The sequence below is a fragment of the Rana temporaria genome, chromosome 8, assembly GCF_905171775.1.
Source record: "Rana temporaria chromosome 8, aRanTem1.1, whole genome shotgun sequence".
In the NCBI taxonomy this organism is placed as follows: Eukaryota; Metazoa; Chordata; class Amphibia; order Anura; family Ranidae; genus Rana; species Rana temporaria.
The window spans coordinates 96586495-96599419 of record NC_053496.1 but is presented as its reverse complement, the minus strand read 5'-3'; the positions used below and the strand labels follow the sequence as shown (position 1 = coordinate 96599419).

General features: G+C 43.9%; 1 protein-coding gene across 4 annotated transcripts in view; it reads right to left on the bottom strand.

The window, feature by feature from the left end:
• The window catches only part of PALD1 (phosphatase domain containing paladin 1), a 315649-nt gene that overhangs the window by 72357 nt on the left and 230367 nt on the right, over nucleotides 1-12925 (bottom strand). The gene's annotated exons all lie outside the window — the stretch shown is intronic.

Below are 12925 nucleotides of genomic sequence, written 5' to 3'. Positions count from 1 at the left end.
TGGGAGGATCATTTTCGCAGCTTCTAGGTCACTTACTGCTGACGTGGATGCTGCTCATGGCTGCAGAAGTGCCCATTACAGGGTCCTCAAGGAGTCCTCATAGGACTCCTTAATGTGATGACATGAAGAGACACCATAAATAGTCACCCTTTCTTGCTTCCACCTGCCCTAAAGGTAGATTCACATTATGCATTATCACATTAAGGCATGCTGAGTTATGGCAGCCCATTTTTTTTTAAATAGGTTGACAGTGCACACACAAAAAAAAAAAAAAAAAATACAACCTGCTCCTTTTTCCAACACACTGATGAATTTTCTTTATCATCCATTGAAGGACACATTCATTTAGTTTTTCCTAAACATTTGGGTTATACTGCCGCCTTCTGGTGGTTTGGACACTGGCAAACAAGAAAGGTTAAGCCAGCCCCAGTGTAACCCTGCCTTAAACAGTCATGCAGCCATGTCTGAGAATGAAGGACTCCTTTTCCTCATTCATGAACTATAATTGTGTCTTTTTATTTTATTTTTCTCCGATAACTTCACTCAATACATACAAAAAAAAAAAAATGCTGCTTGAGCTAGTCTATATACACCAGCTATCCAGACAATTGTAGACACCATTCCTGGACCTTGCTGGACTGGAAACGATTTGTGAGGTTGGCCTGAAATATGACCTTTGGTCACCGGGTTCTGCATTGTGGTGCTTTTCAGACCTCTCTATACTATGTTAGTTATCTGCAGAGCATTCTCTAGATCAGGGTTGCCCAACCTTTTGAAGCGCAAGGGCCACTTAAGCGACTTGGTAACTGGTCGCGGGCCACAATCAGCGGATGGCAGGTCCGTGTCCGCTCTGTATATGCAGAGCGGACATGGACATAGCCTGATCGGATTGGAGGTAGGACACAAGTCGGTTTACATCTGCCACTCCTTAGAGGTAAATGAATGGTCTAATTGGGTCGGACTGACTGTGTGAAAGGGGCCCATGGCTGCTTTCACACTGAAGCGCTGTGGTTTACCCACACCGCGGGTGCAAGGCAGTGTACATTTGGCATTTCTGCAATAGACTTCTATTATATTCTGCAGGTTTGGTGCACTTTCAAAAAGCTCAAACTTGCTGGTAATAACAGAAGTCTATGGCACAGTGCAGGTAACCCGCATATGCCCTGCTCTGCATCTGTGGATTAGTTTAAAAGCAGCCCAGTAACCACTGCAGAACAGATATGCCCATTTATATATTTATTTATATATATATATATATATATATATATATATATATATACACACACACACACATACATACATACATATACACATACATATATACACACACACACACACTGTGATTTTAGTAATAAGCTGACCTTTAATAATCCCAGAGTAGGTGGTCGTGGGCCACATCAGAGGGCTCCGCGGGCCATTGGGAACACGGCTTTTGGGCACTGGGCTCTGAATTGTTGCAGGGCTGTGTACTGTAGAAGCCTCAGGGCACTCTTCAAGTCCAGAGCCATGGCATCACTTTTGTGGTGACCCAAGACTCATGAAGTGAGTACAACCAGCAATCTAAAGCTCTGGTAGCTACCTCATAGCTGGTACACTTGAGCACCATTTCAAAATCCCCGCCATCATCATCTTACAGTACTAACGCTCAAGGCTGTGGTAACTGAATGCTAATGTTATCTCTCTTTTGAGGGATTTTGTGACTTGCCAGGTCAACAGTTCCTACTCTTCCTTTGCCATTATTAGAGCCTTACTCTTTAATGTACACTGAGAGTCGTTATACCTTATCCTTAGCACTAACTGGTATGTCCACCATAGAGCCCTTTTATTTTGGCTCTAGTGAACTATCCTTTTAATGTACTGAAGCTATACCAAGTGGTAATACAAAAGGTGTAAACAGGTAAGTATTTTAAAGTATGAACTTTCTAAATCTTGAAGTCTGACTGAAGTGTTCTTTTAATCACATATATTGTCGTGACCGAAGATGGGAACAAATGTAAATGCATTCATACAGTGTCTCCTGTTTATTCGGCATGCTTAATAAACTCTACAATTCTCCTTCATAACAACAAGATACTAGAGCAAAAAATGTGTCTCCTCAGTTCAATCATGTTCAGGGTAAAGACAATTTTATGCCATAGGACGGGCATCACTAAATGGCGGCCCGCGGTCCGCGTCCGGCCCGAGCTGCTGCTCTTTCCGGACCGCGGCGATCGCGCCATTTAGTCGCCGCTTTGGTCCCCAGCCTCCTCCGCTATCATTAGCAGAGGAGCGGACAGCAGGAGGCGGGACAATCCCAGACCGTGGGCGGGACCAGAGAGGTAGCTGCCTGTCGTGTTAGATGGGAGGTGATTGGCTGCTAGGAGGCGGTCCTAGCAGCCAATCACCAGTTCGTCGAAAAAAGTCAACCCGACAGCTCCCGCGCCTTCAGTCCACGACTGTCCCGCCTCCCGCCCCCCGCTCTGTGAAAGGTAGGAGTGGAGAGGGAAGGGAGGAAAATGTATGAAAGTGTTAAGGATGGGGAGCGGGGGCAGTGCTGTGTGTGTGAAGGGGGGGGGTCATGTAAAGGGGGCATCATGTAAAGGGGGCAGTACTGTGTGGGGGGAATTATGTGATGGGGCAATACTGTATGGGGGGGATCTGTGATGGGGGTCATGTAAAGGGGCAATTCTGTGATGGGGGTCATGTAAAGGGGAAATACTGTGGGGGGGGGGGATATGTGATGGGGCAATACTGTGTGGGGGATATGTGATGGGGCAATACTGTGTGGTGGGATATGTGATGAGGTCATGTAAAGGGGGCAATACTGTGTGGGGGATATGTAATGGGGCAATACTGTGTGGGGATATGTAATGGGGCAATACTGTGTGGGGGGATCTGTGATGGGGCAATACTGTGTGGGGGGATATGTGATGGGGCAATACTGTGTGGGGGGATCTGTGATGGGGTCATGTAAAGGGGGCAATACTGTGTGGGGGATATGTAATGGGGCAATACTGTGTGGGGGATATGTAATGGGGCAATACTGTGTGGGGGATCTGTGATGTGGGTCATGTAAAGGGGGCAATACTGTGTGTGGGGATATGTATTGGGGCAATACTGTGTGGGGGGATATGTGATGGGGTAATATACTGTGTGGAGGGGATATGTGATGGGGTAATATACTGTGTGGAGGGGATATGTGATGGGGCAATACTGTGTGGGGGGATATGTGATGGGGCAATACTGTGTGGGGGGATATGTGAAGGGGGGGTAATACTGTGTGGGGTGATATGTGATGGGGCAATACTGTGTGGGAGAATATGTGATGGGGCAATATTGTGTGGTGGGATATGTGATGGGGCAATACTGTGTGGGGAGATATGTGATGGGGTCATGTAAAGGGGGCAATACTGTGTGGGGGATATGTGATGAGGCAATAATGTGTGGGGGATCTGTGATGTGGGTCATGTAAAGGGGGCAATACTGTGTGTGGGGATATGTATTGGGGCAATACTGTGTGGGGGGATATGTGATGGGGTAATATACTGTGTGGAGGGGATATGTGATGGGGCAATACTGTGTGGGGGGATATGTGATGGGGCAATACTGTGTGGGGGGATATGTGAAGGGGGGGTAATACTGTGTGGGGTGATATGTGATGGGGCAATACTGTGTGGGAGAATATGTGATGGGGCAATATTGTGTGGTGGGATATGTGATGGGGCAATACTGTGTGGGGAGATATGTGATGGGGTCATGTAAAGGGGGCAATACTGTGTGGGGGGATATGTGATGAGGCAATAATGTGTGGTGGGATATGTGATGGGGCAATACTGTGTGGGGGGATCTGTGATGGGGTCATGTAAAGGGGGCAATACTGTGTGGGGGATATGTGATGGGGCAATACTGTGTGGGGGGGATATGTGATGGGGCAATACTGTGTGGGGGGGATATGTAATGGGGCAATACTGTGTGGGGGGATATGTAATGGGGCAATACTGTGTGGGGGGATATGTAATGGGGCAATACTGTGTGGGGGGATATGTAATGGGGCAATACTGTGTGGGGGATATGTGATGGGGCAATACTGTGTGGGGGGATATGTGATGGGGTAATATACTGTGTGGGGGGATATGTAATGGGGCAATACTGTGTGGGGGATATGTAATGGGGCAATACTGTGTGGGGGGGGGGATATGTGATGGGGTAATATACTGTGTGGGGGGATATGTGAAGGGGGTAATACTGTGTGGGGGGAAATGTGAAGGGGGGTAATACTGTGTGGGGGGATATGTGAAGGGGGTAATACTGTGTGGGGGGAAATGTGAAGGGGGTAATACTGTGTGGGGGGATATGTGAAGGGGGACAGGGCTGTGGTGGGGAAGATGTGAAGCGGACAACCAGCTGCGCACAAAATGAGGTGCTGCACAGAAGACGTAAAGGGGTACCATTGACTCCTAAATGCACTAAAATGCAAAGTGCAATTTTCTGCACATGGAAATTGCATGGTACAAACGCATCATGCAGTTTCCTTGTGGCTGCCTTTTTAAAAAGATGCCAGGACCTTTTCCCAGCAGAAACACAGGCGCAGCAGCCCATTCAAACGAATGGTGTGTCGTGCCTGCACCCCTGGGCTGCAATGTAAAGAATTGGGGTAATCGCACGAAACTGCGATGCGGACCTCGGCTGGAAGAAAATTTTACTTATCGGACCTCCATGAATTTTAATTCAATACCCCTGCCATAGGAGTATGTTTAATAGACTTAATATTGTATGCCATATGGTGCTAGCTCACGTAGAAGGCAGTACCTAAGAGCAGAGGCAACGAGAGCCAAACATGCACATCAGGAAACACTTTTCAACTTGAACAATTGTAAAAGTTTGGGGATGCCTACTGGGCTTAATGAATGAGGCCAAAAAGCTTAAGGTAATTCAGGAATTAATTAGATTCCTTCCTAGAAGAGGAAGCATTAAAACTCAAGGGCAAGTTTAATCACTTGGTATGACCCTGTTATTTCACTTGCTTATAAAAGGTGGCCATGCCATGTGTCTCTTCTTTGCTTTACTGGTTATCCGTTCCACACAGCCAACCAGCTCAGCTGTGTAGTCTCCTGAAACTCACAGGGTGTGCGCCTGTGCAGGCTGGTTTTAATTGGGACTGCAGAAGGTGCTGATGAGAGAAGGAGGTCAAGTGGTCATTTTTCTCTCTACACATTCATTGCTGTTGGGCAAGCAGATGTGGGCACAGAGGATGATGAGTTGCACACAGGCGGTAGAGGTCAGTCATTTTATGACTAACAAAAGATGCTATGCACACTGCTACATGACTGGAGGCCTTGGGAATGAAACAATTGTTGCAGGGAGGCAGGTATGACAGTGAAAGCTACAATAACAGACACAAATGAGTCAATAATGTCAGACCCATCTAGCTACTTTGAAATGCATTTTTTGGCCAGAGAATCCTCTGCATCTCTAGTGGGTCAGTCCACGCCTGTGTGTCAACATGTCCATGGTATAAAAAAGATGGCAACGTACAGTTGAAATTATCTGCATTCAAGGAGTAAATTCACTAATATGAAACAAAAAAACAAAAAAGTTTCCTATGCTCCAATCATTTAAGTGTTAAACTTGTACAAATGTCTGAACTGTAATTTAGCTGAATAATGATGTAAGCTTGTGAACTGTTTATATACAAACCTATAAATTAACGAAACTCAGCTGTGCAAGTTGTATTAGTTTGTTAAGAGCCATAATGATCCAGTCCCAATCTACTGTGGTTAGCAGTAGATAAATTACATATCAAAATGCTGTGCTAAGCATTTTGCTGTGCAGACATTGCTGGTTTAGGAAACATTAAAAGTTAACATCTGTGCCAAAATAGTATACTAGCTCTGCATTTGATTTAAAACGAGCTTAATGACAAATTAATTCTCACATGGTATACTACGGGGTCGATTTACTAAAGGCAAGTCCACTTTGCTCTACAAGTGCACTGCGAGTACACTTGGAAGTGCAGTTGCTTTAGATCTGAGGGGAAATTCTATAATGAGGGGAAGCTCTGCTGATTTTATTATCCAATCATGTACAAGCAAAAATGCTGTTTTTTATTTTCCTTGCATGTCCTCCTCAGATCTACAGCAACTGCACTTCCAAGTCCACTTCCAAGAGCACTTGCAGTGCAAAGTGGAGTTGCCTTTAGTAAATAAACCCCTATATCAAAATGTTATCTAAAAACAGTGTATTTCGCTTTACTTAAAAAAAAAAATTCCCCAAAACAAGCTTCTTGAAAATTGTCCTTTAAGGTCTAATGCACAATTCAGCAAAACAATTCTGCTTTTACAGGCATGAGGCATCTGAGCTTTATTTTTTTCTGCCTCTAAACGCCCCTCCATGTTAGCCTATGTGTCCATGCACACTTTAGGTGTTTACACGAGTTTAGAGGTAGGGGTGTTTAGAAGCAGAAAAAAATAAAAACTCAAGTCATGTTCAGGATAGGAGCTTCTGAGCATAAAAAACACCCGACACACCTAAATGCGCTAGGTTCATTTAGTGCAGTCTGGCAAATGAAGTAAATAAATGCCCAAGCACTTAAAGGGGTTGTAAAGGTAAAAAATTATTTCTCTAAATAGCTTCCTTTACCTTAGTGCAGTCCTCCTTCACTTACCTCACCCTTCCATTTTGCTTTTAAATGTCCTTATTTCTTCTGAGAAATCCTCACTTCCTGTTCTTCTGTATGTAACTACACACCGTAATGCAAGGCTTTCTTCCTGGTGTCGAGAAAGCCTCTTGAGGGGGGAGGGGGCAAGCAGGCAAGTCAGGATACTCTCTACTTTGCAGATAGAGAAAGGAGCTGTGTGTTAGTGGGCGTCCTGACACTCCTGCTTGCCCCCTCAAGAGGCTTTCTCCACACCAGGGAGAAAGCCTTGCATTAATGTGTGGAGTTACAGACAGAAGAACAGGAAGTGAGGATTTCTCAGAAGAAATAAGGACATTTAAAAGCAAAATGGAAGGATGAGGTAAGTGAAGGAGGACTGCACTAAGGTAAAGGAAGCTATTTAGGGGATTTTTTTTTACCTTTACAACCCCTTTAATGAGCCTAAACAGGTTTTCAAAAACACCTCTTAGGAGCATTTTTTAAGCTGCTTTTCTTCTACCAGGAGAAAAGTGTTTATAAAAGCCCCAATGTGCATGAAAAGCCCCTAATGTTGTGAGTGCCGTCTGGCCGCTGGCCATCTTTCTACAACCTTCTGAATTCCCTGCTTTGCATCTTCTCCTCTAATGTTTACTTTCAATTTCTAAGGACTATATGTTGCAATGGTACCTTGTTGCCTGCCACCAGTGATTTCTCTACTGACTCAGCACCTCTGTAGTTGAGAAGGCAAGCTCTATGAATTCTGTGACACAGATGTGCCTACTCACAGAGCATAGTGAACACAAGGAAGTAAATGTCTGTGGATCGTCAGAAAGCAAGTCTACAAACGTAAATATTGTTCAGATCCCCTTAGGTTACCCAGTCTTCCTTAAGTGTCCTACCGCTCTACCCGTTATCCCCCCCTTTTTTTCTTTTACCATTAGTGGAGGGTCTAACCCCCCTCTGAGGTTTCGCTAAACTAAATGTAATTGCTTTAAGTTTATTTGTGTTGCCATGTGTGCCAGCCTCCCTTTTCCCCACCCCTCTCCCTTTCTTCTCTTGCCTTTTTCTCTCCTCTCCCCCTCTTTCTTATTTCACTATTAAATTGTTATTAATTTTATTATGTTTGGATTACTCAAGCAATTCTTAATACGAATCTTGTTGACTCTTTATATGTTAATCCAATGATTTCTTTTCTAAGTATCCTATTTTATTGTTGTATTTGCATACCCTTTTCAATAAAAATATATTAAACAAAAAAAATATTGTTCAGATAAAGAGAAGTGGGCTAGAAAGAACTGAAATACAATATGGAAATGAATTAAGGATTTAAAATTTTGACCACAGATATGCTTTAAAGCGGTATTCAACCCAAAATTTTCCACAGTGCAGCTTACCTATTCCTTGAATGTGGTGGCTGCATTAGCTTTCCTTTGGGCTTTTTTGTTTTCACCTGGTGACATGGGGCCAGATCCACAAACAGCGGTGCAAATTAAGTTACTCAAAACTTATGTCATTTAAGTTACGGCGCCCTAATTTTGTGTCGTAAGTGCCGTATCCACAGCACATTTGCGTCCAAAATTGCGCAAGTGTAACATAAATTCTGAGACGTAAGGCGGGGTTATTGCAAGTGGGAAAGAAGTGGGCGTGCTTCATTGTAATGAGCCGTGACCCCATGCAAATGAAGGGCCGGCCGTACTGCGCATGCGCGCACGAATCTGCTCCTCACTGGGCATGTGCAGAACTTGGCTCGGCGCAATCAGTGAGATAGGTAAAAGGCCAAGCGTACTTAGTTTGAGGATCGCCCTGATGGTCAGTAAGACTTCCTGTATTAGGGTGCCTATACTCTAGATCAGGGATATGCAATTAGAAGACCTCCAGCTGTTGCAAAACTACCATCATGTCTCTGCCTCTGGGTGTCATGCTTGTGGCTGAGTCTTGCTATGCCTCATGGGACTTGTAATTCTGCAACAGCTGGAGGTCTGCCAATTGCATATCCCTGCTCTAGATGAAGGAGCAACAGTGGCACCTTTGGACAGCAGCAGTGTTTTTCTGGGGGGAGAGGGAGTGTTAGATAAACTAGCTGATTTAGGCACACCAATAAACTGAATTTGCAACACTTTTTATGCGGTTACAACAAACATTTTTTTTTTCCTTTGGGATAACAGTGTTTACATAAACAGGAGCTGATCATTGTAAGCAACTATGTTAGTGTGAAATGGTTTGTCTTAATACTCTAATTGCTACATCTGTAGGACAGCTTGTTCCGTTGAAAAACCAGCAAACTAACTGGCTCACTAGGTGCATATAGAGCAAAGAAAGCGTAAAAAAATTCAAACCATCACATCCAAGAACTGGTAAACTGCAATTTAATAATTGTTTGCTCTTGGGTTTAATACCACTTTAAGGTTGGTTAGAGAAGACAGCAGAGTTGTTACACTGGAGCTGGCTTTTTTTTTTTTCTAAAGGCCCATACACACTGACTTTTTGACAACAAACTTCAAAATGATCAGGTTTTCAAAAAAATCCGACCGTGTGTATGCTCCATCGGACACACTTTTTCGGTTTTCATCAGATAAAAGTTCGGAACGGAAAAACTTTTTGGCAACAAAAGTCCTACGGTGCAAAGTCCTATCGTGTGTACAGAGGTCCATCGGACTTTAGTCCAAAGTACAAGCACGCATGCTCAGAACCAATGTTAAAATCAACCAACAATAGCAGAAGTTGACCAAAGGGTGACGGTAAAGAGCAGAAAAGAGCTGAAAAAACACGTGATTTTGGGAAAGTTTGTTGAAAAAGTCCTGCCGTGTATATGCATCCCAAGTTCACAGCCAACGGCCTTCAAACAAAAATCCACTGAAAAGTTTGTTTGAAGTCCGACCCTCTGTATGAGGCTTTAGAATGTTTAATAGTTGCTTACCTGCAATAGTCATGTAGTGGGTACGCCAATTATGGACGGCTTGCAAAAAAAAAAATCTTTGAGCAGTAATACTTGGCATATATAGTATGTACACATACTTGCACACAAATATATACCAAAAAGTCACGCCATTTGGAGTTATATTTATACAATTCTTCCACTGAATTACCTACATGCGAAATAGCATCTTTATAGCCTGCACGGCATATTACATGCCGAGAACTGAAAGAAGTTTGTCACATTCTTACTACCACTGTTTCAGTTGCACATCCTCTCTAAAGCTGGTCATAAATCAACTGTTCTGCAGGGACCAGCTGAATTTCGATCTACATGTAGCTTTTCTGTTTTGACAGAAGCCAATGGTTAGATCAACTTCTGTAGAACAGGAATGTTGAAAAACTTTTGTCAATCAGCAGCTGCAGCCCCGCTGTTAGAATACAATGTCCTGGGGGATTCCTCCCATCCACCTAGCTTGTGTGGGTGGAGGATTCTGTTCATTTTTTTTTGTTCTGCCTACTGGCTGTACAAGAAAAAAAGAATCATCTCTAGCAAGCTTTAGTAGAAAGGTTTGTACCTCTCTTCTTTGAAGAGGTTCTCCTCATGCTCTCACCTCCTTTTATTGGAACGCCTGTATTAGACTGACAGTACTTTGCAAAACAATAGATCCATAATCAGTGTATTACAGGAGGCTGATCTTAAAAGTGTTACTAAACCCACAACCGTAAAACCTGTCTTTATATATAGAATAGCATGCTTGTTATACTCACTGTGGAACTTAAGGGGTTAATCCTCTGTATTGTGTAAAAAGGCTCTTTGATCCTGTATGCACAGATCCTCCCCCTCCTGCCGCATCTCTCTTGGCAAATCCAGACACGACACAGTGCGGGTAGTAATGCTGCACATGCTCAGTTTGGTCCCTATTGCTGGAGATAACAATTCCTCGTTGAGCTGAGCTTTTCAGGTCACATCATATTGACATCACACATTTTGGTGTGTGTATACCGATCGGATCCTATATGTAGCACTACCCCCCAGAGAAGCTGCTGGTTTGTTTTGGGTGGCACATTTACCTTGTGGTTCTTCCGAATTCCTAGGGGTGAATGGTGCATATAGCAGAAGTAAAGGAAATTCCGCAACAAGTGTCTTTTGCTGTGCTGTTTATTACCCAGCCGGGTAAAAACAAATAAACTTGTGGTGAGGAAAGTAAAGTTGAAGGAAGAAAGGAGAATAGCAAATTCAGGCGTAGCAATAGGGAAACAGTCCTGCTCCCAAGTGTAACACTTCTCTGCGCCACTCCTGCTTGAGTAGGAATAGCATACCTGGACAGGCCTCTCTCACTGACCTGGCAGCCAGAGTATCAATCAAACCTTTGAGGAAAAGTCTGTGCCACAGACCCTTCTTAGAATGAACGTCAGGGAGACACCTCTGCCACGGGCCCTCTCTGATGGCAGTTACGGAGGCAATCCTCCTTGGGTGAATTACGCCTGGATCTCCTTCTTAACGTTGCCCAGGTACCGACTGACGGGTGATCAATCCTTCAGTGTCCAGCTACCTTGATCCCCGGTGGTTTGTCTAAATGCTTTTGGACCGCCAACCTCTCATTGGCGCGCCTCAGACGGACTCCCCACCGAACAGCTATATGCTTGGGATCCTCAGAGGTGGGAACCCAGTCGATCACTGGGTTCCAGTCGCTGCTCAAATGCTCCAGACCAACATGGTCCCGAAACCAGGAACACTGCGTGGCACCCACGCCCCGGTAGGCCATAACGCTGGGGCGCCGTGATGTGGTCACCTTAAAGTTGGGTGCCACACTGGACAAAGAAGACCCAGAACCAATGGCGTCTGCCCCATAAATACCCTCCCCCAGCATGCACAGCAAGGCTCAACCCTCCTGATTGGCTGCTGGGGAAGAGCACCCAAACCTTGACTCCACTGCTGCCATCTACCGCACTGGGGTGGGAAGAACACCCCAGTACAACAGAATGAACCCACAGCACAGCCAAGCTGAGACAGAGACCCTGTTTTGAACATAACAATTTGGATCAGAGTCCAACTACACTCTGATCTTCCTTTAAATTTAAATAGCACCGGTACTTTGAAGTAACCAAGCACTACATATATGACAGCCCAGTCCCTCCCTTCTCCTCCATGTGCAGTAACTAAAAAAAGAACACAGTGGCTGGAATGTCACATCTTGATTCATGGATGATCTGCCTCCCATAACAGCATGAGCATACAGGCTGTAGTGGAAATCTCCTCCTACTAAACACTCAGCACTAGGGCAAACCCTGCAGTTTATCACATGACCATGGTATACAGATCAGCCAAAAAGGTATATAGTGGCAGTATTTTAATGTAAAAAGAAGATTTATAAGCTGTGGGCATTGCATATTTTCATATTACTGGGTTTAGTAACGCTTTAAAGGGTTTGTAAAGGAATTTTTTTTTATCTTAATAGCTTCCTTTACCTTAATGCAGTGCTGTTTTCATGTCCTCATTGTTCGTTTTTGCTCTCAAGTTGCTGTAATTCTTCTCTGATCGCCACACTTCCTGGTTGTCTGTTTCCTGATAACCACAGTACTGGGAGCTTTCTCTGTGTGGTCACTAATCAAGGAGGTGCGATTACTGTGTGTCTAAAACCCCACAGCACCAATCAGTTTTGTTTTCCAAACCATCACTGCCCTGTATTGGCTCTGTGGCTCTGTACAGCAGAGAAGCAGGAAACATGCAAAAATGAAACTAGAAACTACAGGTACATTATATGATTGATTTTTATCTATTTTTAATCGTTTTTAAAAGGAATCAGTTAACTATTATGTCTCTATACCCTGTAAACAGTCATTTCAGCATAACATTTTTTTTTATTTACAACTCCTTTAAGGCAGTTTCAGTAACAAGGCAAAACCAATTTTTTTTTATATCATAGGGTTAGACCCTGACAATTTTCTTTTTTTTTTGCAGTCTGTGTCTATGTTGGGGCAATGCACCCTCTCTATGTGTCTTGGTGATAGAAAATTAAAAAACTGTCCAAGGTGGGAATTCTCCTCACTTTGGTGAGATTGTTCATTATCACTTGCATTTCTGAGGAATTTTGACTTACCGTGCATTTGGAAATTATTCACAGCACTTAATTTTTCTCTACATTTTGTTATATTCAGAGCTTTTTTTCTCAGAAACTAGGTGCAGGAACTCAACCACGACCCTGTTCAGATTTCACAAACAGTAGAAGGGTCTTAAAGGGGCATTAAATACCAGGATTACATTACATACAGAGTGCAGAGTACATGGGGGTTACACACAGAGTGCAGAGCTGTCAATTATAAACATTTGTGATTGTAGTGAGCAGACACCAAAGGGTCTGAGCCAGAGGTGGTGGAACTGAGTTCCCCCAAGTT